General features: G+C 40.7%; 1 long non-coding RNA gene across 1 annotated transcript; it reads left to right on the forward strand.

Moving 5' to 3' along the window:
• The first annotated feature begins 317 nt into the window (after positions 1-317).
• On the forward strand, positions 318-17,863 carry LOC140344042 (uncharacterized). Its single transcript, XR_011923465.1, has 5 exons — positions 318-689; positions 12,257-12,449; positions 12,606-12,813; positions 16,111-16,457; positions 16,777-17,863. It is a non-coding gene; the product is annotated as an uncharacterized lncRNA (long non-coding RNA).
• Positions 17,864-24,952: the final 7,089 nt, after the last annotated feature.

A 24,952-nucleotide genomic window follows, 5' to 3' on the forward strand; every position in this document is an offset into this window, starting at 1 on the left:
GCATATTTTACACTTAATCCTGCAGTGGATGTTAGGATAACTTCATAACCAGACAACCTTTGTGCTGTTATGTGTTGAGTAGTTAAATTCTTAAACAAGTGTAGTACAGCATGAAATGTGTAAAGTATCATCTCATGACCCAAAGTTAGAAGTGAGACACTTTCTACAGCCATTGCACACGCTGCCAGCACATGCAGACAGGCTGGCATGCCTTGCACAGTAACAGGCAGTGTCTTAGAGACATGTGAGATTGTGAAAGAGCACTCACTGTTCAATGTCTGTGTGTAATTAAATATAGGACTGTCATTCTGCATTTCAGCCAAAAGATGCCGCTGTTTCTTAACACAGCTAAACAGGTTGCCAGTACTTGTATATTGATAGGAGGTGTGGTTGTACTGAGAAAGAAGACAGGAAACAGGAAGCAGGAAAGCAGACATCTTGCAAGGACTGTGTATGAAACAGAATCCGCTCGCATCCAAGTGTCAGCACATTCTACAGTCTCAGGAGCTGTGGCTGAGGGAGGCTGACCACCGTCCAAGGCAGATCCTGTCCAGAGGAAAAGGATTGTTTTCCAGAAAGGCTGAAAGGAGCTGAGGAACGGAGCGCTGTCTGTCTTGCAGGACCTCATGTTTGCTGAAGAGACTTGTTGTTCAGTTTAAAGACATCATTGGATCCAGAACAAGACCCGGGTCAGTAAAATCATGCACGCACCGCATTATAGTATTGGCGCCTGAAATACCAGAGACTGAGAATAAACCTGCAGTAGCTAGTAAGTTAGGGTCTATGTGTGTGGCAGGTCAAAAAACCAATTTTGAAAGAGGGCATTGTGCTGTGTCGACACAAGAGTCTAAGCCTCTGGGCTGAGTGTATGTAATGTAATTTTCTTTGTCTTTATATTTGGAATTTTGTTCATTGTTATATTACTCGGTAAAGTACGTTCTGTTTTACATAGGCTGGTGTCGGTGTTGCCTTCCCCGTTTGTGACTTCGCTGTATCCTAAAAAGCCCCCCGGTACACGGCTTACAGACACATGCCACAGGCCTCAATTTTCCCACATGCATCTGAGCAAGCACAGCATCCATGGTTTTACAATTCTCTCTTGCATACAATACAAATGGTACATTGAAATTCAGCATTCTCAATGCAGGGGCAGAGGTCAGGGATTCTTTTAACACCACATATGGTTTAGTCATTTCATCAGACCATTATATGTTGTTAGGGGCACTGGGGGTGGTACTGGGATGGAGCTGTGAGTCCCAATACGAGCAGTCAGGGATCCAGTGTGTGCAGAAATTGATCATGCCAAGAAAGCTGAGCAGTTGTTTCTTTGTCTGTGGGCAAGGCAGACTGGTAATGGCATGTACACGGCTAGGGGCTAGCAGCCAGGATCCTGGGGTTAAAAGCATTCCCAGGAATGTGACCTGTTGCAGACAGAACTGAATTTTTTTCTGCGACATCCTCTGTCCTTCCGTTCCCAGAAAACACAACAATGAAATAGTATCCTTCTGACATGCCTCCTGAGACAGGCTACACAACAATAGATCAACACATACTGTAATAAAGTTGAACCATGCTGCGGCTGCCAGTTGGCAAGGTCCTGCTGGAGGGCAATTGAGAAAACTGCAGGTGAGTCAACAAAACCCTGGGGCAAGCAACACCAGGTGTACTGCTGTCCCATGAAAATGAAAGCCATAAGGGGCTGAGTCTCAGGTGATAATGGTATGGAGAAAAATGCATTGGCCAAATCAATAACACTGTAAAATTGGGTCTCGGGCGGTACTGCTGTAAGGATGGTACTAAGATCTGACATGACTGGTGTCAGGAGCGTAACCAGCTTATTGATGGCTCTGAGGTCCTGTGTAAATGGTGTGAGCCATCAGGCTTTTTGACAGGATTTACTGGAGTATTGTAAGGAGAGCAGGTTTTCTTAAATATGCCTTGCTGGCAGAAAGATTGAATCATGGGTGCTAAGGAATCTTCCTTGTGTTTAGTAAAGGATACTGCTTTTGGTAAATTTGGTGTATGTGGTTTTGTGAGTGCTGTATATGGGGTGCAGTTCAGGAATCTCACGTCATGTGGTCCGGTGGACCATGTGTTGTCAGGAACTGGAAAATCCAAAAAGGGCAGATGCAAGGTTGTATTGACATTAATCCCTCCCTTTGGGTCAACAACCAGTGACATTCCCAGGGATCCCATCAGGTCTCTTCCTAACAGGTTAACTGGACAACTAGGTAATATCTTGAATGATGTGTAATGTATTCTCCATGTGCTGTACATATGGGAATGTGAGGTGTGCGTCTTGTAGGGGTGATGACTCCGTTTATTCCCACAGAGGGCCCACCAGGTGTAGATGGACCTGACCAGGATTGGAGGACAGAACAAGTCGCTCCTGTATCTACTAAGAAGTCTGTCAGTAACTGTCCTACTTCTAATGTGATTATTGGGTTTTCATCAGCCTGGACAGAAATCTGTAACAAAATGGTGGTGGAGTCTTCCTGTGGGCATCCCTATGCTTGATGTGGTTTCCCTCCCCATTGTATGGGGTATTTTGGGGCAGGGTGGTTGTAATTGTTAGCTGAATGTGGCTGCATTGGCGTGCTATGTGCTTGCTGTTGTACTGACTGCTGTTGGTGTGTAGGGCAGTCCCTGGCCCAATGACCTTCCTGTCCACAGGCAAAACATGCTTGATTCCTTCTAACATTTTCATATCCTCTATTGTCATTCCTGTCCTGTCTACCTCCTTTGCCTCTACCTTTTCCTCTGTACCCTCTGGGTTTCCCTGAATAATGGAGTCCCTGCACATGGGGTTTTGATGGTTCAGGTAGCTCAAAGCAACCTGCCGCATATTTAGTTAACAATTGTCCCATTATGTCCTGCGGGGGTAATATGCTCCAATTATCAATAATCATTTTGGCAGTTTTGGCATGTTCAGGGATTAATCCATTAATCAGTGACTGTGTAAAAACAACATTCAAATCTCCTTCTAATCCTAGACCTGCCTCTTCCTTCCACACTTTCCTAAACCTTTGAGCATAATCACTTACTGTTTCTCCTGCTTTCTGTCTGCACATTAATGCTGTGGCCATTGATTTTCTATCTCCATGTATCCTAACAAATTCATTATCCACATAAGTTTTTGGGGTTAAGTACACAACAGTGGATGATGTGTAGCCGCTGCTGCTGGGTGATGTAGGACTAGTGGGGGGTGGTAATAATATCTGTGACTGCTTGGTCTGTGTTTTGGTAAGAAGAGGAGGGGCTGAGGGGGAATCCTGTGTAACGGTTTGTTGCTGCACGGACTGTATTAGACAGATATCGTGCTCGTAATCCTCATCCTCCTTTGTGTTTCTGCTGTTAGTTGTGGATATAAGGGTGTATACGGGGGTGGAATAGAACAGTGTTTTTCAACCGCTGTTCCACGGCACACTAGTGTGCCTTGAGAGATCTTCGGGTGTACCGTGGGAAATTATCCAATTTCAGTTAATTGGTCCCAAAATGATTTATTTACTGCAAAAAATTTGTCTTCATTTGTCTATACCAGCGATGTATAGTGATAGGCAGAACCAAAAAAAACTCTTCCACTAGATGGCAGCAGGTAGCTAATTTACGTGTCTGACTTTTTGGTGGTGTTCCGTGGGATTTTTCTAATTGTAAAATATGTGCCGCGACTAAGAAAGGTTGGGAAACACTGGAAAAGAGGATGTGATTTGGCCAACAGTTTTCTCTTTACGGGGATTGTAATCTTTCCAATACATTTTCAAAGTATACCAGACTTCTCCGCAAGCCTTCATGTATTGCTGGTCCCACTCAGGAACTCGTGGATCTAATTTATATCCCCATCCCTCCCAATTACTGAGACACATTCCTAAGATACAACTGATATAGAATTTAGAGAAGGATCCTTCCAGTGGGAAGGGGTCAGGGCATTGTAAGTTTTCAGTGCCATTTTTCAAATGTAATGTAAAATGGTCAGTGTAATAGTCTCCTGCTCTGTGATTTACAAAATCAACAGGAGTTTCCCCTGGAATATTATAAACAAATATTATCATCACTGGGTGGCATGGCTGTGGGTTTTTGTTTCTGTCTGATTTTAATGCGTTTCTTTACATGTTTTTTTTATGTGGATCTGGGACCTGTTCCTCCTTTGTGGAATTCCCCATAGTATAAATTACAGTATAACTATCGGACGGTTGTACACAGTTATTGTTAGTTCAGTTAGTTCAGCAGGTAGCTGCAGTGCTCACTGACATCCTGTTCCCAGGACCGCTTACCAAAACGCAGCTTAGGTCACATTACTGCTTGCCCGAGGCAACCACAGCAGTGAGGATTGACCCAACCTCACCTTAGCAACCAGATTAGTACACAAACTTATCTTATATGCAATATTTCTTAGACTTCTATATCATGCAACAAAATTTTTATACTCTATACATTAAACAGAACCCATCAGTGTGCACAAATTCAATAAAAGATTCCTAACTAAGGACCCAGTCCTTCTTTGAGGGAGTTTACACTGCCACAGTGCTTAGGTTTGTAAGATATCTACAGGGACCCAGGGAAGGGCAGAGGTAGAAAAGAAAATTTCTACTTACCCGATCCTGGTCTTTTTAAGGTAGGTAGATATCCCACTTCTGACGCCAAACTGTTAAGGCTATTTCCTATTGATCCCGGATCAATATTTCCTTCTTTTCTGATAGCTTCTGTTTACAGTGCTGGAAGGGTGTAACACACGCAATTTAATGTGTGGTTAGATCACTCTCGAAACTCAAAAAGACATGATCAGTGCATGATCACATGACTACAGATAATTAGCAGACATAGCAGGTGTTCTTGTGGTTCTCCTAGAACAAGATATTTTTGTCAAAGTAACAGATTTATGGCCGTAGGGAGGAAAGGAAGAGTTTTAAGGCAAAAAGGGGGGAAGCGGACGCTAGTTTACGAAGAGTACAACTAGTTTCAACATAATCCAATCATCTACAAAAACATAACAAAAGTACAAAAAAAAATTAACTACAAGACTCAGCAAAATTCCTCAGCTCCTTACAACTGCGTATATATTTTTCTTTTCGTACTGAAATAGGCCACTAAACGCTTTCACCACGAATAACTGCAACAGTGAACTGCGTATATATTTTTCTTTTTGTACTCAAATACGTCACTAAATGTTTTCACCACATATAACTGCAGAAGTTAACTGAGAATATATTTTTCTTTTTGTACTGAAATTAGCCACTAAAGGAGTTCACCACAAATATAACTGCAACAGTGAACTGCGTATATATTTTTCTTTTTGTACTGAAATAGGCCACTAAACGCTTTCACCACAAATAACTGCAGAAGTGAACTGAGAATATATTTTTCTTTTTGTACTGAAATAGGCCACTAAACGCTTTCACCATGAATAACTGCAACAGTGAACTGGGCATATATTTTTCTTTTTGTACTGAAATAGGCCACTAAACGTTTTCACCACAAATAACTGCAACAATGAAGTGCGTGACGCTGTCTGCTGCATATGTTGACGCAGGGCCATGGTGCCAACATTGGCACCCTGGCCACGCTTCACTTTCTGCCCACATGTTTTACATATGGCCATGTTAACCTCCTCCTTATGCTGCTGCCACCTCCAGACTCTGTCATTGGGCCACTCTGTGGTCTCCTTATGCTGCTTCCACCTCACCACTATGTCATTGTGCCACTCTGTGGACTTCTCAAGCTGTTCTCCCACCCTCCCCATTCCATGACTAGGCCACTATTTTACTTTTTTGGCCTGAATGACATCACTATTTATTTGACCCTTCTTCTGATCTGTCAGAAGGAAGGAAAAAAGAGACACACAACGGATCCTGTCTGTGTAGCAGCTGTAAGGCCTGTATGGTCCCATCAGAATTGGCTTATGATTTGGTGGCCAAAAGCAGGAGTGGGTACAAAACACAGAAGACATGCAAATATTCCATTCACATGTCATCTCTGTTTGGGATTCACTCCTGTTTTTTTGGCATTAGCAATACTGATGGATTATTAAGCAAATGCTGCCGGAGTGAAGGCATATGCTCCATAGACAGGATCCGTTTTTTGTGGGTTATTCTTCGGAGGGATCAGAGGAAGGGCAAAAAAATCAGTGACGTCAACACAAACTTACTGCTGACACCCTCTCTACTTGTATAAGCGGTTAATAGAACAGCTTCTGTAGACATCTATGTGGAATCAGCTGACGAGAGTGTAAAAGGAGTGCGCTTCTTCTTGACGCTAACATGGACCTGTAAGGCTGAGTTCCTACTTGAGTTATTTGGTCAGTTTTGGCCCCGTGACTGCCCAAATAAGTGAAGTGTGCATTGATTCTAATAGCGACGCTTGTCATCTGCATGTCATACTACCACAGCAGACTCCCTATGCGTGTTACTGCAAGGCACAGTGTTCTACACCACTATCAAGGCTCTTTGCTGGCCAAAAATAGCTGTTTTTTAACGCGATTCGCCGCAAATAAATTTGGATCAAAGCAAATCTTTTCATAAAATTTGGTGAAACTGGCCGAATGGAATTTTCGAGAAATTTGCTTATCTCTGACACCAACAGCTAAATTTCACACTGTAACTACTGTAACTGTAGCTGTACTGTAGCAACTCGTAGGCCAGCTAGATTCTCATTTTATGCCTGTACAACTCTCACAATCTTGCCTCCAGCTTCACCATGGTATAGTCAATCCTTGCCAGTTCAAAAACAATCCATTGTGTTTTTCAGTCAGGGTGTCAAACACTTCCATCATTCCACCCACCCTCTCATGCAGTTTCAATGAAGCCTTTGCACCACCCATGTCAGTTTGAACCCAGCCAGGAGCGAAGGTCACACCAATAATCCCATCAGTTTTGTAGGTCTCAGCGTGACATTGTGTTAACATATTCAGTGCTTCCTTGCTGAAACGATATTCTGTTAAAATGTCCTTGTAAAATGTAAAGTGAGATTCTTTCTATAGACCTTAAACCACTGAAAATGTGGATCACAGCAACCTTGCTACAACTCATTACTTCGCTGGTATTTTCTTGTGCTGCTTTCATTAATAAATAAGTGAGCAAATGTCTGAGTAACCAGCATTGGTCCTATAGAATTGGTTTTATACAGTCTTATCATGTCCTCTGCTGTTGTTTCATCCACAGGGTGGAAGACTGCAATCCCAGCATTTTTGATTAGTAAGTCTAGACCACGTCCTATTCATGGTTTCCTTTACCACACCATAGGAATCTTCAATACTTGCTTTCTCTGTTACATCCATCCTGACAGTAACATAGGTTTTATAGTTATTGCCAAAGTTATATGGTTTATGGAGTGAAAGTATATCACTTTCAGTAACATCAGTATCATTGTAGATATTGCTAAAGACTCTAAAGCTACGTACACACTTCCAATTATTATCGTCGGAAAACGAACGACAAACGTTCCTGCACGATATATATGAACGATCGTATAGCACCGATCCTGCACATAGAGGTAACGACGCGATCGTTCGTAGATATTGTACACACGGGTATGGTTAGAGTGGCTCGGTGGGCAGAGACATCATGTCTGATTTTGTCTATTTTATCTCTAAAGTAGGTGGCAATGTCTTGGGTTTAGGTGGGAGTCAATTGTAGAGAAGAGGTTGCGTGGGTTGGAGGCTTGAGAGGAAATGACTGCAGAGAAATATTTTGTTTGGTGATGATTTTGGTATAAATAATTAATTTGCTATGACTCATAAAAAATCTTTAATAAAACACAACAGCATGTATATAAACATGTCTGCTCTCTTTGGCATGCCATTAACAGAGACATACTATCCAACTGCTACAATCCAAGTGTTCCTCTTGTCATCTTTATATCTTGCTAAAATGGGTGCTCCACATGGCCCAAGAACTTCCGCATGGATAACAGAAGAAAAAAGGCAGCTTCTTTATCCGCCTCCGAGTCGCTAGTTACATAGATATTACTGCACACGTGATGCGAAAATACATGCTTTAAATTGGATAAGGGAAAAGGGAGCCAAGCCCTTATGTACTGCCTCTCCAGAAAAAAAACTTTCCTTGTTACAACAAAGGAACCCATCCAAAATACAGACACCCTTATGTTATGACTAGTGTTGATGTTCGAATTCGGGTTGTCCCTATATTCGACCCGAATATGGCTGTTCGAATTCGGGTAGACCCGACCCGAAAAACACGGGATACATCTGTTTGGAGGCTGTAGAAGCTCTACACAGTGCTGAAAAAAACCCGAATTTTTCCTCCTATTGACTTTAATGGTGTTCGACTTTGACATTCGACCACCCGAATTTTTTTGCTATATTCGAGCGAATAGGTGTCGAATCGAATAGTGAGCTATTCGACCAACACTAGTTATGACCACCAGAGGGCTAATTAGGGTTAATTAGCCTTCACAGATGTAAGAGATCATGATGCAACGTAAGTAAACAATATTTTGTCAACAGTTTAAATTTAATCCATACAGAATAAATCATTTTGACTTGTATACATTCTTAACATATAAATAGCTGACATATAGATAATCATAAACAGATTTTTTTTTTAAACTTTTCCCTATTTGACATTGGGGTGCCATATTAGTAAAGATATGCCTTTATGGTTTACAGAAAAAAGTTTTAAAGCTTAAACATTCATTCAAACCAGGGAAATTGGTCGCACATAATTCAAAAGATCCACTTGCTTTCTTTCTGTAAGAAAATCCACCTCTTGGATTAATATAAACTTTTTCCAATGCAATGAATCTCATTTCCTCTATATTAAAGTTGTGATCAACACCCTTGTAGAAGCTCAGGGGGGTTACAATTTTTCCACTTCTAATGTTATAAGGATGCTCATAAATCACTTTATGAAAATATCTTTTTGTCTTTCCAATTTAAATGCTGATTCACCAAGCAAAATCGTAAGCTCGTTTGCGCATTCATATTCGAGATACAAAATCGGAAGCCTTTGATCAATTTAATAACTAAATTTAAGGTGCAAGCATATTCGCGCGGAAGGTATAAACCGAAATGATCTCGCTGCTGGAGCTGCGAATCCCCGGCGGTTTGACACTGCTGAGCTTGCATTAAAAGTCACCGTTCCCCTAAAAAAATTAATTTTTCTAATGGCACACATCTTTCACTTAGACCTAAATAAAAATGTTTGGCATGTTCAAATGTTTTAAACATTTATATTAGCTGCAAAATAAGCATATTTTTACATGACCTAATATTTTCAGGTTTAGAAAGAGTTAACTGATTTCAGCTCTTTACACAGGCGCCTACCTAAAATCATCCAATGCCAGACCCGCTGATCCGCCTGGAAAGAAATTCCAGCGGGCTCTGGCGGGCAAAACCTCGCTTTTGCCAGGGAACTAGATTTTTTTTCCACCTATGTCCAGAGCACAAACCACGTTCTTGCTTGCTCCTGTAGATGTATATTTATATATACATGTATGTATGTGTGTGTGTGTGTATATATATAAATTGCATGGACTGCAATATTTTTGTGGCCACTTTGGAAATAATTAGGTTTATATGCAAGTGTGGGTTTATATGTGTATTTTTTGGTTGATTTTGTCATGTAAATTTAGTGTTATCTGTGTGTTCTCTCTATTTTGATGTGACCTTTTAGCAAATAGGTTTATTTTAAATAAAGTTTTTGTCCAAATTTTGTATATTTTTTGTGGGGTTTGTTTTTGTGATTTCCTTTACTATGTCCCAGGACCTCCAATGCAAAAATTCTATTATGCTTGTTTTTAAGCAGTTCCCTTCCATGATTAGTTTGACTGGCTAAAAACAGCACAATTGGCTTATTAAAACTCATGTGATGTAACCACTATGTGCGTGTGAACTGTTCTATTGGTAGAAAAAATTTCCAGAGAAAGATCCTCATTCTGGTAACTTTTTTATTTTTAGGTGTATATTTGTTTCATGTGCACTCATGTATGTACATATATGCATATATATCTGTATGTATCCTTTTATGTGTGTACATAATAAATTATAGGAAGAAAGTCAGAAAAAGGCAATGAGGAATTTTTAGACCATATTACTTAACATGATTCAAATTGAAAAGATTGCCTATGATTTCTGATGTCATGGGCTTGGCTCCAAGCAACATTCATGGATGATATTTCTTCTGGTTAAAGGAGGAAACCCCCTTTATGTGCTTCCGCTACCAAGCTGAGGTAAGACAATATATAGTTGGGCAAGGTCTAACATGCAATTCAAACTGAATAAACACCCTGAAAGGCTGGAAAAGCAAGAACCTATGTTTGGCTCAAAGTGTACAAACCAGCATGTTAGTCCATAATTCCAAAAAGAAACATAAAAAAAAAAACAAAAAGTATATTAGTATGAACAACGGTTACATACGGGTACTAATGCGCATACAGCAGGCGTACGTGCAAATGCGTGGCGTGGGCACGTTTTTCAGTAGCCAGGAGTAAACCAGGAATTTCCAATCTGCATTATCATGCCGCGCTCATTAGAGGGACTTGCGCTTCATCATTTGGGTGTTTTTTTTTAATGTGTTTTTATGCATCATGCATGTTTGCACATTTAAATGTGTTTTTATGCATCATGCATGTTCGCACATTTAAATGTGTTTTAATGCATCTTGCATGTTTGCACATTTAAATGTGTTTTATGCATCGTGCATGTTTGCACATTTAAATGTGTTTTATGCATTGTGCATGTTTGCACATTTAAATGTATTTTATGGATCATGCAAGTTTGCACATTTAAATGTGTTTTAAGGCTGCTTCTCATATTCCTCAGCCTAAGAACTCTGACCGCCTTTAATCCTTCAGATGTCCTAAACCCTTGTTTGTAACTGCTTGAAATTTTGAGGATCCTGCTAGCTACTACTTAACCACATTTCTTGAAGGTTGTTGCTGTTTAAAAAGCAAGTGCATCTAGGAGGCAAAAGGCGAAAAAGCCCATTCATGCCCCCCCTGGGCCACATATGTAGCAAGGACAATTGGGGTGTTACCCCGAAATTTATACCTACATTTCAAGGAACCCCAATTTATTGGGAATGGTGAGGTGCATAAAGCAGAAAATGTAGGTTCAAGTGGGGGGACACTTGCTCCTTGCTATGTAAGTAGGCCCGGGGGGGGGGGCACTTTTTCAATTAAGGACTCCTATGTGTACTTGCTTTGGAAAAAACATTCTTAATGTAGGTTTTCTATAGTATTTGCACTCGGGATCCCCATATCTTCAAATGCTTGAAATCTTGTGCCCTGAGATTTTGTAGATATTTTGGGGCTATTATCTATGAATGTCCTCTGTGCTTGTACACAGAGTTGTAGGGCTGCAAGATATGACATGTAGAATGCCAACACACAGATATCACACTGCCCATGATGTTGTTACACAAGCCCACAGTATGGCTATATTTTCCTAAGTGTTTTTTTATATAGAAGCCATAGCACCGCTAAAGAATGGAGAAGGGACAGCCTGTGTCCCCATATCATTCTAACTGCGCTGTTCTCACTGCCCAGCTCTTATCGGCAGTTGGAATCCTCTGAACGGATGACAGCTGAGAATGAAACGTCCTCCATTGTTTTTTTCAATGGATTAGAGCTGCAGATGAGAGCTGGGTAGAGGTCCACACACCTAAAATTGGCTGTTGACAACTATGTACTTGAAGAGCACTAATTAACCTCCTCGCTATCACGCAAGGCAGGAAATTATCTTTCTTTGTCCGGAGGACAGTGGAAGCCTTCTGGTAGAATGTCCTCTGGATAGCTGAGACCACAATCCTGATTTTGGTGAAGGCACATCATTCCACTGTGTCACATAGATATTCCCGTGTTTTGTATTTATCCACTTTTTTAAATTATTTTTTTTCCCATGTCAACAAAATAAATCCACATGTGCTGCATTATCTGACCTAATGCAACGGTGCTTACATTTTGCCTCTAGATTGTATGTATGTATGTATGTATGTCAGGCACTTACCAATGCTTCACTAAAACTGGATAAATAGAGTTTACATCTAGGAGCACAATTATTGTTTTACAATGGTTTAACTAGGATTAAGCTTAGTGGGGTGGCAACCGGAAGCTTCTTAATAATAGTAATAGTATACCCATATATATCTACACACAATATTAACAAACAGTTTTACAATTGCAACCAAACTATGTCAATTTGCAACAGAAAATATGTCAATCAGTCACTGATCTCTTTTTTTGTTTTTAAGAGGTGTTTGGTTGTTGTAAAAAAAACCCACATTTTGTTTCTCTTTTTCTTTAGACAATATTTCTGAGGCAATATGACCAACAGAGGTAAATTTTTGTAAAGCAACAAATTGTGGAGAGGCTTGCAGACAGGCTATGGACCTCTGCAGGTACGCGCCCAACTGTCGGCCAGATCCAACACGTTTGGAGTGACCTCAAGCGGAGGAGGGTCGTTTTGGTACGTGAAGTGGGGGACTGCATCCTGTCTGGTAAGTTTTGCATTTTGTCTTCTCCTCTTGTTAAGGACTGGTGTTTTAGAATGTTTGTTGTTTGTGTAAAGTAGTATTGTTTAGCCTAGAACTGTTTGTTTTTCACTAAATTTTACTACCCTTAATAATTTTGGATATTTGTTTTTGTTATTACAGCCAACTCTCCATCACGCCGGAGGCTGCAAATTATGCAGCGGCCACACAGGCGATTGGCCGTCCCCCAGGGTGTGGAGGAGGCATCACCAGAGGGGGCAGTCAGAGAGGAGGATGTGCCATCCCGGGGGGAGGAGGAGCCCGCTGCCCAACATCTGCAGCCAGAGTCCTCTGATGAAAGAGGAGGCGGCCAAGGCCAAGGAGATTGCCTGTAAGCTAACCTTAGAATAAACTTTTGTAACATATGTTGCAATTCAACACATTCTCACACTACTTTCACCATTTTTGGTTACAAACACAAAGAAAAGTCCAGCAGGATTTCATGTAGCTTCCAGTCATTATTCATGCTTCAAATGAAGGTTCTTTCTAGGTCGTTGGCTAGCATGAAGAAAAATAGACATGAGTTGTTTAGTTGTCTATAGTTGTACTGACAAATGTTTGCTCAGAATTTTTGGACGTATGCGAAAATTGGCTGGGCTGGGGCACAGGGTGGGCGGTCAGGAGGTGAAAGTGGCCAGGCAACAGCCGGGGAACAGGGTGGAGCCGGGGAGAAGAATGGCGGGGGATGGGGGGCCAGCAGGACCTATTGGGATTTGCCAACCCAGCCTGTGAATAATCGCCTGATTTAGTTGAGATTGTTGGCCCAGGGATTCACTTAACTTGTTACAGAGATGGTCAACTCTAAACATGTAGGCACCCAAACTGGCCGAATGTTCTTGGACTGATTCTGTTAGATGATGCATGGCCCGCCAGATGTTGTTGGTTAACTTCTCGGTCGTAGGAGCGTAAGAACATGTTCCAAATTATTTGAACTTGGGGCAGACATCCTTGATTCCACTACTCTATCAAAATAGCCAACCTGCCCACACTGAGTTGACCCAATCCACCTGAATCCACTGGTATAAAGGGAAAATAAAAAATTACTACAATATCACATAACTTTGTGGGTCAGCATAACATTATGCAGACAGGATCCTGACAGTGGAACATCAACAAATGTTAGACAAAATGTTAGACACATTTATTCTGAATCCTAAACATTAAACATAGGTTGCTTACGGAAACCTCAAGTGTCTCCTCTTCTTGTAGTAAATGTCCACCTGAGGCACCCTAAACAAAAAAAAAACACAAATGGAACACATTGGGAAAGGTTCATTCCCCCAACACATCCCAAAATAAACACTAATGGACTAATTCTTGACTACCTCCACAGTGGATGCAGCCCGTGAAAATTCTTCAGAACCAGAAACCAGCAGACATGGATGTTCTACAAAGACACATGATATATCACATCAAAATTAATGAATGTGGTGAAAAGTCTTCACATATCAAAAGTCCCCAATATTTTGCACAGGCAAAATTAATTTTGACATATTAAGCTCACACATTCCCAAAGGCAGGCTGCACCAGAAACATCTCCCAAGAAAACTTACCAAATTTTATATATATAGATATAATATAAAAAGATCAAAGGTTATTACTTAGCTATTAAAAAGGCTGAACACACACACAAAGCAAATTACCTGTATTCTCCTCCTGGCTTCTCTGGAGTGGATCAACAACCTCCTCCTGTAAATGGTGATCTGTTAAATAAAGCACAAACACAAGTCAAATAGAGTGAGCTTGACTCTAACACAAGTTCATTTGAATTGATCAGTTCACCACAAATCTAACCACAAAACATACCACTCCCAGAGCAAAAAATGTGTGAAATAAACACTCATATTACACGAGTGTGGGAATAAACATGATTAGAGACAGGAGGCAGGAGGGGACTGCTGTGTCTCAGGGTGTACTATTGTAAAAAAAAATTGAAATACACACATTGTTAATACAAGTCAAAAGAAGGTAAAAATATACTAAAGAGGTCATTTAAAGAAAGTGATCTCATATTTCACCCCAAACATAAATAAGTAAAAACACTATTTTGTTCTCAATGCTAATGACTAAACTGTTGCAATCCCACAAAAATGCAAACATCAATTCAAATTGTAATTATGTAATGTAAAAGGATTGAACTTACATGGTTGCCAAGCATCAGAGTCATCCAAGTAGTCCACCCCTACCACCGTTTCACAGAGCAATCTAGCTGGCCTGAGGGAGCTGCCTGTTGGTCTATGGACTGAAGACCCTGGGGTGGTGGTGGCCGTGCTGGCAGCAGCAGCAGCGACGGTGGCGGTGGTGGCCATTCTCTTTGGCTCCATGTTACTAGAAGGAAAAAAATAAAAGAGTTATGGGACAACACACCAAAAACATTTTTTGGAGGAATAAAGTAAATGGAGTATTCTTACTTTTCCTTTTTCTTGTAGCAGCCTTCTGGTTTGCGTGTTCTTTTTTTGTCTTTGTAAAGTTTTGGTTTGCATGCAGAATGGCTAAAACCTCTGTGCAAATTTATAGGGATACAGTACATGCGCAAATTTTGCTTTTTACGCCGTTTATGCACACGTTCATGTGCACGTTTATGCACACTTAAATGTGCGCCAGGGCGAGAATTTTACTTGTTGTTGTCATGGAGCAGGATTTGGAAGTAGACTTGCTCTTCACTACTGCTGTTGTGGCATTAAACACAATGCTGCTTCTTACTACAGAGGAGGAGCAGCAACAACAACGACAACCACAGGAGTAAGCTTCTACTTCACGACGGGTCCGGGAGCCATGCATTTTCTTGGATTGTAGCTGCCTTGAGAATTTACGTGACCAGGATGTCAAAAGGTGTTTCCGCCTGTCTTGCCAGGTCATCCATGACCTGTACAGCTTGCTGGAAGATAAAATTGCTCCAAAAACCAAGAGAAGCCATGCAGGGCCAGGAATGACCAGGCTCTTGGCCATTCTGTATATTTTAGGAAGGGGTTCCTTTCAAACCTCCTCGGCCTTAATTTGTGGACTAAGCCAGCCTACAGTTTCCAGGGTTTTTACGAAGGTCATTAATGCCATTGTGGAGGTAAAGGTGGATTTCTTCAGGCGAGTGGGATTTCCTAATGTTTTGGGGGCCATCGATGGCACCCATTTGGCAATTCAGGTCCTTAAACTGCAACAGGAGAATCATGAGTGCACGCACAGGTTTCCCAGGATCATGTCATGATGCCTATATCCTACGTCAGACAGCCCTCTACCAGAAATTCATCTCTGGAGAAATGCCTGAGGGCTGGTTAATAGGTAATGTAAAATGTTGTTACCGTAAAACAACTAACAGTAGTAAAATCCTAAAGACACCTATTATGTTGCTATGTCCCTTTGCATTGTCAGAATGTCAGGCTATTACCTATATTGTATATTTGTCATATTTTGTGCTAACATCTAATTTAGCAAATAGTTGATAAATATTGTACAATATTTGGAGCATTGGGGAAGAACTAACTTTCAGATATTCCCAAAAGCCCTAGTATAATTACTATTTTCACAGCTCACAGTACTTCAGTGTGGTAGTCAGTAGTAACAATGTCACACACTTACTTAAGAACACTTACTATACCAAGAACTAACACGTATTATGTTTGTCTTTTTACAGCTGACAAAGGATACGGGCAGCTTCTATGGCTTATGAAAGCTGTGGCCCCCCACGGTCTGAAGCAGAGCATAATTACAACAAGGTTGTGGGGCACACCATCGGGCTACTAAAAGCATGGTTTCTGTGCTTGGAGTGGCCTGGTGGTGAGCTCCTGTATGCACCATGGAAATCTGCCCGAGTCATCATGGCATGCTGCGTCCTGCATAACCTGTGCCTGCACCATGTTAATACCTGGGACATTCCAAAGGAACTCGAGCCAGAGGTGCACCAACCTCCCGCCTCCAGCTCCCAAAGCACAGCAGAGGACCGTCGAGTCAGGGATTAAATTATTGCTAATGTCTTTGCGTGTGAGTATTTACATATGTTTACAATGCATGCATTACATATTTCAGCGCATCATGTTTGGTTTACAAACCAACCTAGGAGTTTAAGTCATAGCAAGCACACTTTAATATTTGTGTAAGAGCTGGACCTTTTTTTGTGACCCTTATACAAATACACATTGCCAAACTAGGGCAGAGTGCAATTCAGTTTAGATTTGGGCAAGCATTGCTTATGCAGCCAGAAAAGCATGAAAAATACAATCCAGCAGCATGTAGTTACCACTAAAGCATGATTAACCATGCTGCTTAACACATCCTTATAATGTAATCTATTTCTTTACAGGGCAATAATATCCCTCTGCTGTGCTGCCAAGCCTCTGGAATGTCACATCACAGACTACTGTACATTTGTGGATGATACTTCTTCATGTTAAAGGAGAAATCTACCTTTATGTTCCTCCACCCCCAAGCTGATGTGAGGAAGTGAATATATAGTGGGCCAAGGTCTAAAATGGCATTGAAACCTTCATAAACACCCAGGAAACTGTAGACTGGCTCAGTCCACAAATTAAAGGCGATGTGGTTTGAAAGGACAGCCTTCCTAAAAATATATAGAGAGTCCAGGAGCATCGTCATTCTTGGCACAGCCTAGCTTCTCTTGGTTTTTGCTGCAATTTTACCTTCCAGAAAGATGTACAGGTCATGGGTGACCTGGCGGGACAGGCATAAACGCCTTTTGACATTCTGGTCATTGATTTGAGGAGCAAAAAAAAAAAAAGTTTGTTGGAGCAAAAAAAAAATGAGTTTGTAGGAGCAAAGCAATGAAATATATTTGGCACTAAGTTAAATTGTCCCTGGCATTTTTGTATACAAAAATAGTAATGCGATTGGAATCATGTAAACACATTAATAAAGCATACTATCTGGTATGTAAGAGTGCCTGACCCTGTTTGTGAGCTTGGCAATCAATGTGGTTTGATGTCGTGCTTGGCAACCTGGAACTCCTTCCATCACCATCAGGTGTGTTAGAATGAGTATGCAACTCAGCTAGACAACTAATTGACAACCAGTTTGGACAGCAAGTGGAAGTGTGTTTGTATACAATAGTGCTAAGATCAGGCAGCAAATTTCAACAAAGTAATAAATATGTACATAATACATTCAAAAACCAATATGTGACATTGAAAATGGGACTAAGGCAAACAGGGGGTTAAAGTAGCAGTTTGGAGTGAAAACCATTCAGACATTTGTACTGAATATTAGTTTAGTTAGACAAAACATTGCAGAAGAAGATTTGCTAAACAAAAGAAACTGTCATTACAAACCAAGCACAAAAACATTGCAGCAAAAGATGAAACTAACAATAATGAGGATTACAAAGTCACATCAATGCATAACATCCAATTTATCCAAACAGCAAACTTACTTGATGACCCCCCCCCCCACACACACACACACACACAAACCAGTCCAGGTAAATAAAATTTATGAAAATGCATATGTATTTATTGCATTTAAATATATTTTGAAATAAATACGCAAGTGAAATCACTAAATGTTTTTTTGATGCATCTTTGGCAATATTCCTTTTTTCAATTATTTGATTTCTATCAAATAAAACTACAATGACATTTTAGTTAGATCACAAATGCTTGGTGACAATTTTTTACAATTTATACTATTGTGCGATGACATATTATGAAGTGTTAACTAGTATATATATATACAGCTTGTTTTAAATTAGTTTGCATTGTTGCAAAGCAAACCAAAAAGTATGAAAACAGTGCAACAAATGTAAAAAATAAATGAATTAATTTTATTAATGAGTACAATGTAACCTAAAAAAGTAGCACTTACCCAAAAGAAGTTGAAGCATTAAAGATTCTAATTGACCTGTAATGGACTGTAGATGCACACAGAACAGAGAGCAGGTGTGCGATAATTAATTGCTTTGATCTCACCATTGACAGCTTAACAGATCCTCCTTAATCACCCAGCTGAAAACAAATCGCCTTAGTTGGCAGATTCCCGAACCCTATTGCTCATATATCAAGGCAGGAATCTGGCTGGCAAATGAAGGTGTGTGTACTAGCACTCGACTCTGGCCCGCGGAAAAAATGCCTCTTATATTGGCGCGTACATACACGCGTCGAGCGTACGCGCATTTCATTGATAAATCAGGGCCATAGAATCGGCTGCAGTTACAAAAGGCCATATATATGACCCCTTGCGTATTACAGTCCCCATGGCCAATCAATTTTCTTTTCAACTTGATAGGTATTTGTACTCTGTCATTATCCTTATAAATCCAATGGCAATGATTACACTTACCATAAGGGAAAAGTACCTATTTCTCCTGTATTTACTTCCCTATAATTGTTGCAAAAACGGCTTTTGACTAGTTTGTCAAAGGAGATATATATTTTTTGATAATAGGACCTGATGTGAGTAAGGGCCAATATTTCACACATATTATTAATAATATTATTATTATTAATATTATTATTAATAACAATAATTACCAGGATTTTTATTGTGCCAACACATTACACAGTGCTGTACAATAAAAATATTCCTTAGTTCTCCATAACTGTCTGCGAATCTTGTTATAATGCTGATTATAATGTTTTTTTTTGTGTACTAATTGTGTACTATATAGTATCTCTGATCTTGGTCTGTCTTTGACTTTTTGATATGTCTTTTTCAAGAGTTTGGTCTATAACCTCTCAACAAAAATCTATGCTGTAGTGCTTTTGCAGATATCTCAAAATAACAATCATTAGAACAATTCCTGTGCACTCTTAGATGTTGTGAATAAGGTATATTTCTGATTAAATGTTTGGGATTTGCACTGTCTGCCTGGAAAAAGATCAGGATTGACACAAATTTCTATGTCTAAAAAAGGTAATTTGGTGCTGCTACTCTGATATGTAAATTTTAAATTGTAAGAATTGTTGCCCAATTCTGCCATAAATTCAGCTAGTAATTCTTTAGTGCCAGTCCAAAGCATGAACACGTTGTCAATGTACCTTCGCCACAGAATGATGTGGCGATGGTACAGAGACAAGGCGTCATTACTAAAAGGTTCCCTTTCTCATCCCCCCAGGTACAGGTTGGCATATGTGAGGACAAATCTGGTCCCCCATAGCACCTGGAGGAATGTAAGGTCATCAAAAACAAAAATTTTATGGGTAAGTTTATGTCTCAAAACAGTAAGCACAAAGTCATTCTGTTGGGACAAATCATGACTTCTTTGATTCAAGAAGGAGCCAATTTCTTCTAATCCTTTAGTGTTTGGTATACTTGAATATAAGGCCTCAATATTAATACCAACCTTAAAGAGTGCCCCTAGGCACAAGTAGTTCAGGAGTGTCCTTCAAATAAGAAGGTAAACTGTATAGAAAAGGTCTCAAAGTTATTTCTACGTGGTGACTAGCATTTTTACAGATGCTATCAATGCCCGAAATTATGGGTCTACCAGAAGCGTTGTTCAGCTTTATGTGCACCTTAGGTAGCGCATAGAAGGTAGGTGTTCGTGGGTATCTTACATATAAAAAATCATATGTTGATTTTTCAATTATCCTTTTTTCCAATGCCTGGGAGATAAGGAGGGAAAACTTTCATTCATTTCACTGGGGTTAATTTGTTGGTACCACTCCTTATTCTTTAATATCTCCCAACACATCTATTTGTAGTGGGATACACCCATCACCACTACATTTCCACCTGTGTCTGAGGGTATTATTAAGATCTTAGAAATAGCCTGAGGGCTACAAATGGCCTGCATTTGTTTTCTAGAAAGATTTTTAGTTTTATTTATATGAATATCCAACTTATGTCTTCCATGATTTGTGTGACAAAAGCATAAATGTGTGGGTTTAGATGTATGTTGGGAAATTTGGTAGACTTGGGCAAAAAAATTCCCTGCAAGTCTTCCTGGTTGTCAAAAATTCCTAATCTTTCTGTTTCAACTGGGTCAGGTGGTTAGTTGTCTAAATTTTCAGTATTTTCATGCAATAATTCTAGTAGATCTCTAAGGGTTCAGAAATCTGTAGCATTGAATTCATGGGAGTTCAAGGATATATCTCGATAATCATCACTCCTTCAGGCTTGAGGAATAACTTTCTTGCAAATAGGTGGATGTCCTTTACAAATTCGAACTTATCACAAACATTCACAGGACAGAAACTAAGTCCGAGTTCCAGCACTTCCTGTTCAGTTTCCCTTAGATCAGCGGTAGCCAACCGGTGGTCCACCGACCACTTGTTTGCGAGAAAATTTTGGTGGTCCGCAGCTCTGGCCGGTGCACCCCCGAGCAGAGTCAGGAGAAGGACCCCGCTAGCGCGGTGCACCAGCCAGAGCTGCGGAACACGTCCCTGTACAAGTCCTAGGCGCAGGGAAGTGGGCAGGCTGTGGCCCTGGACATCTGGATCTACGATGGGGTAGTGGGTGGGGCTATTTCATGATGACGTAACTACTGGGGGAGTTTTCTCCCCCTTTGACACCCGGCTCCATGCGCGTACCCGGTCAGGAGCTGGTGATTTTAGTGGTCAGAGTGGTTAGAGGTCAGAGTGGTTTAGATGGTTGATTATCAACGTATACCGGTTTGGTCAAATATACTCTACCCACTCTGATAATTTGGTATTTTTCCTTGAATGGGTCCAACCCTGTGCACTCCATGCTCTGTGAGTACATTTATTAATTATTTCCTCTCTGCAATCTACATTCATGTATTGCCACAACCTCATACTATATATATTTAAATTCAGGTCATGTGAACAATCACCATTTATTCTCAACTTTCAAGTGTCAATCTATCATCCCCATCTACAATCACAGTGGCAGTTTCAAGTGAGAACATATGAGGGGCATGGCCTGATGATGGCGCCGGACGGCTGTGTGTAAGGACAGCGCCATGCCCCCTCTCCACAAACACCGCAGCCTAGGTAAACACTCACCCCAGAGATAGACGACCGATAGTCCGGAGGCAGGAAAAGACCGGCTCTGCTAAAACGCCGATGAAGACGCCTGCAGTGAGGTCTATAAAGTCCTTCATGACAACAGAAGGGGAACCTCAGATTGTGGGTGATGTGGTGAGTATATCTCCTGGGTGAATGCAGAGCCCTCAGAGAGAAGCAATACAGAGCAGGGGGTGATGCAGCCAGATATGCTGCTTACACAGAGTCCTACAGAGATAATACTGGAGTCTCAGGACTCCCTGGCTGAATAAGTGCAGGCACTTCCCACTAAAAGTTATATATCTACAATGTTTGGAGATTCGAAAGAGTATTTTAAAACGGAGGTTACTTCATTGCATACAGATCTTTCACATACCCTAAGTAGAGTGGAGGAAGTGGAAAACAGGGTTGATATTCATGGGAAAGCTATAAGAGTTTTGCAAGAGGTGAATCAAAACTATGCAAAGATTCATCGAAAGTTATCCTATCAAATGGAGGACATTGAAAATAGAAATAGAAGAAATAACCTCAGAGTCAGGGGCCTTCCTGACTCTATAGGGCGAGAGCAATTGGAACCTACAATAAGAAGTATCTTTAATCAGATTTTGGGTTTTCTTCCTACTACACCTCTTCGGTTTGACCGAGTGCATAGAGTTCCCAAAGCAAGGGCTGCTCCACTTATTTCACATCGTGATGTTATCTGTCGCCTGCATTCATTTTCTGATAAAGCATTCTTTCAAGAAAAGCTCAAGGTTTTATCAACAGTAAATTTTGAACAAACTTATTTCTATTTTTCCTGACCTGGCTAAAGTTACCCTAGCTATCTAGATTATTACGTCCTTTATTGGCAGTTCTGAGAGAAGCTGGTATACAGTATTACTGGGGTTTTCCTGCAAGTTAAATGATGAAAAAAGATGGGAAATCTTCCATATTGCGTTTTCTAGAAGAATTACAATCATTTTGTAAGGAGCTAAACATCCCTAAGCCCCACTTACTGGATGGAGAGAAGAGGAAGAATTGGGAATGTCAGTTCCATACCAAACAACTTGGCAGAAGATACATAGGAGAAGGCCCCGGCAACTGTCAGGGAGATTAGCAACATAAGCTAAAGGGGACTGAATACTTATAATAGTTAAAAGTCTTCTTTTTTTTGCAAATTATTGATTGATAGGTTGTATGAAAATATATTGTATCATGTTGAAATTTATTATAATGGAGAGGGTGGCATGTGGTTTGTTTTAATTGCAATTTTGTATTGTTCTTAAATTGAGAAATGGCGCTATACTCAGCCATGATTTCCCCTGCTCCACTGCTGAGGGCCTATATAGGTCTTTACTGTGATTTTGTATGATGTAAAAGGTCTTTATTCTGCATTGAAAAGACCTTAGGTACTAAGAGAGTTGCATTTACTTTAGGGGGATATTGGTTTCATCCAGAAGACACATTTGTTTTCTAGACAAATGCCAAAGTGGTTTTATGGTTTTTCTCACTCAGGGAGATCAAGAAGTGTGGCCATTGGGTTGCATGTGTGACAAATGCCCGCACCTCTGCGCATAAACTTTCCAGCACGCTCAACAACAGTCCAGGCACCAGCAGGCTGAAGAGGGGCCGTCACGGGGCAAGGTTAACCACTCTGGTAACCGTTGCCACACACACCATCACAGGCAGACTGCCACCACATGCTTAGATGAAAGCACGCACTGTTACCCTTGACAACCACAGTTATGCTTCTGCTTCTTTAGTGTCACCCGCTGCCACTCCAGACAGGGATGTCTCAGTAATAAAAATGTTTATAGTAGCGTTTCGGGTTAGCAAGTTACACTATTTCTACTTAGAGCATTCAGGGATTCAGCTTACACTTTTATAGTGTTTATTAAGTAAAAACATACAAAAACAGTGCACAAACAAATTATAGAAAAATATAGACTACTCTAAAAAGAACAATGACAGAACAATAGCAGAACAATACCAACGGCTTAAAATAAAAGGGCAAACTATAAAATAATACCTAGGTAGAGTTGGTTTGCCATGGACCAGGTTGCTGTGTAAAGTACTTAGCCAGAGTCACTGGGCTCCCTGCAGTGCTCAATGTGTCAGTGCCGTTGTCCTTAGCAACAAGATGATGTCAGTGAGAGCTGTCTCTGCTAGACTTACATGGCTTTTTTATGCCAACCACAGACCACATTGTAATACAACAATCCAATGACAGGGGGCTGGGGCTGTCTGAAGGGCTGTGTCCACATGGGTTATGATGCTCTGTGGACTCTTCCCAAAATGCCCTTGTTCTAGCCATTACCAATAATTATTTCATGTACGAGTTTTTTTTTTTTATGAAACTGAGTTTTTATTGAAAATTTTTTTACAAATACAACAAAAGAAACAAAACAAAAAGGACATGGACAAGAACACAGCATACAGGAGCATTAGCAACATATTACCAAAACCATAAGGCATAAAGTATGAACAAGTTTATATACATATACACATATACATACATAAAAGCTACAAGAAAAAATAGCAATAGTGGAGTGCAAATGATGCAATGTGGTTTCCAGCAATAAACATGACAAACCAGTAAATTCCTGTATACAGGACATAACATCAAAAATGGGGAGGGAGTAAAAGGGAAAAAGGGATTCTGAGGTGATTTGCTATATAACAAAAGGAGGGGAGCAAAATAAGACCATCACATCTGTAATTGAGCATAATAGTCATCCCATGGCTCCCAGACCTGTTCGAATTTAGTGACAGTGTTCCTGAGCAGGGCAGTAAGGTATTCCATCATTCAGATATCCTGAATGCGGGCGTATAGTTCTTCTAAGGATGGAGGGGAGACAGACTTCCACTTAGTGGAGATCAGGGTACGGGCCGCTACCAAGATGTGTGTGGTGAGCTTGGATATGAGCTTGGTAGGCCCTTTTAAGGGCAACCCTAGCAGGTGATGTAGAGGATCTAAAGTAGATCGGCATTTGGTCACCTTCCCCAGTAGCTTGTTAACCGTATCCCAGTAACTTTGTATAATAGGGCAGAACCAAAAAATGTGTTCCAGCGTCTTGCGGTAGGACCTACAGCACCAAGAAGTCGGATCAGCCTCTGGGAACAGCCTATGGAGCAAGTCTGGGGTGTGATACCACTGGAATAAAATCTTATATAAATTTTCTTTATAAAGTGTACAAATGGAGCTTTTATTTGCTGCCCAAGATAGTTTCCCACGTACACATATAAACAAATTTACCAGAGGCCTCCCTTGTTGACACATGAAGAAGACGGTAGATAGAGGAGATAAGGCCCTTAGCATAAGGACCAGCTGCACACAACCTTTCAAAGGGAGTTTTTTGAGAAAAGCTGGGAGATTGCTGAAGAGAGAGGACGTAATGCCTGATTTGTAAGTATGCATAAAAGGAGGTGCAGGGGAGGTCATATTTCTCCCGCAACTCCGGGAAGGTAAGTAATCTCCGCTCCAAGGGATGCAAAATATCCTGGATATGAAAAAGCCCTCTCTCTCGCCAGAGTAGCCACATAGATCTGGTAAGGCTATCGGGTATCAGGGGTGTGTGTATA

Source organism: Pyxicephalus adspersus, chromosome Z, assembly GCF_032062135.1.
Source record: "Pyxicephalus adspersus chromosome Z, UCB_Pads_2.0, whole genome shotgun sequence".
Lineage (NCBI taxonomy): Eukaryota > Metazoa > Chordata > Amphibia > Anura > Pyxicephalidae > Pyxicephalus > Pyxicephalus adspersus.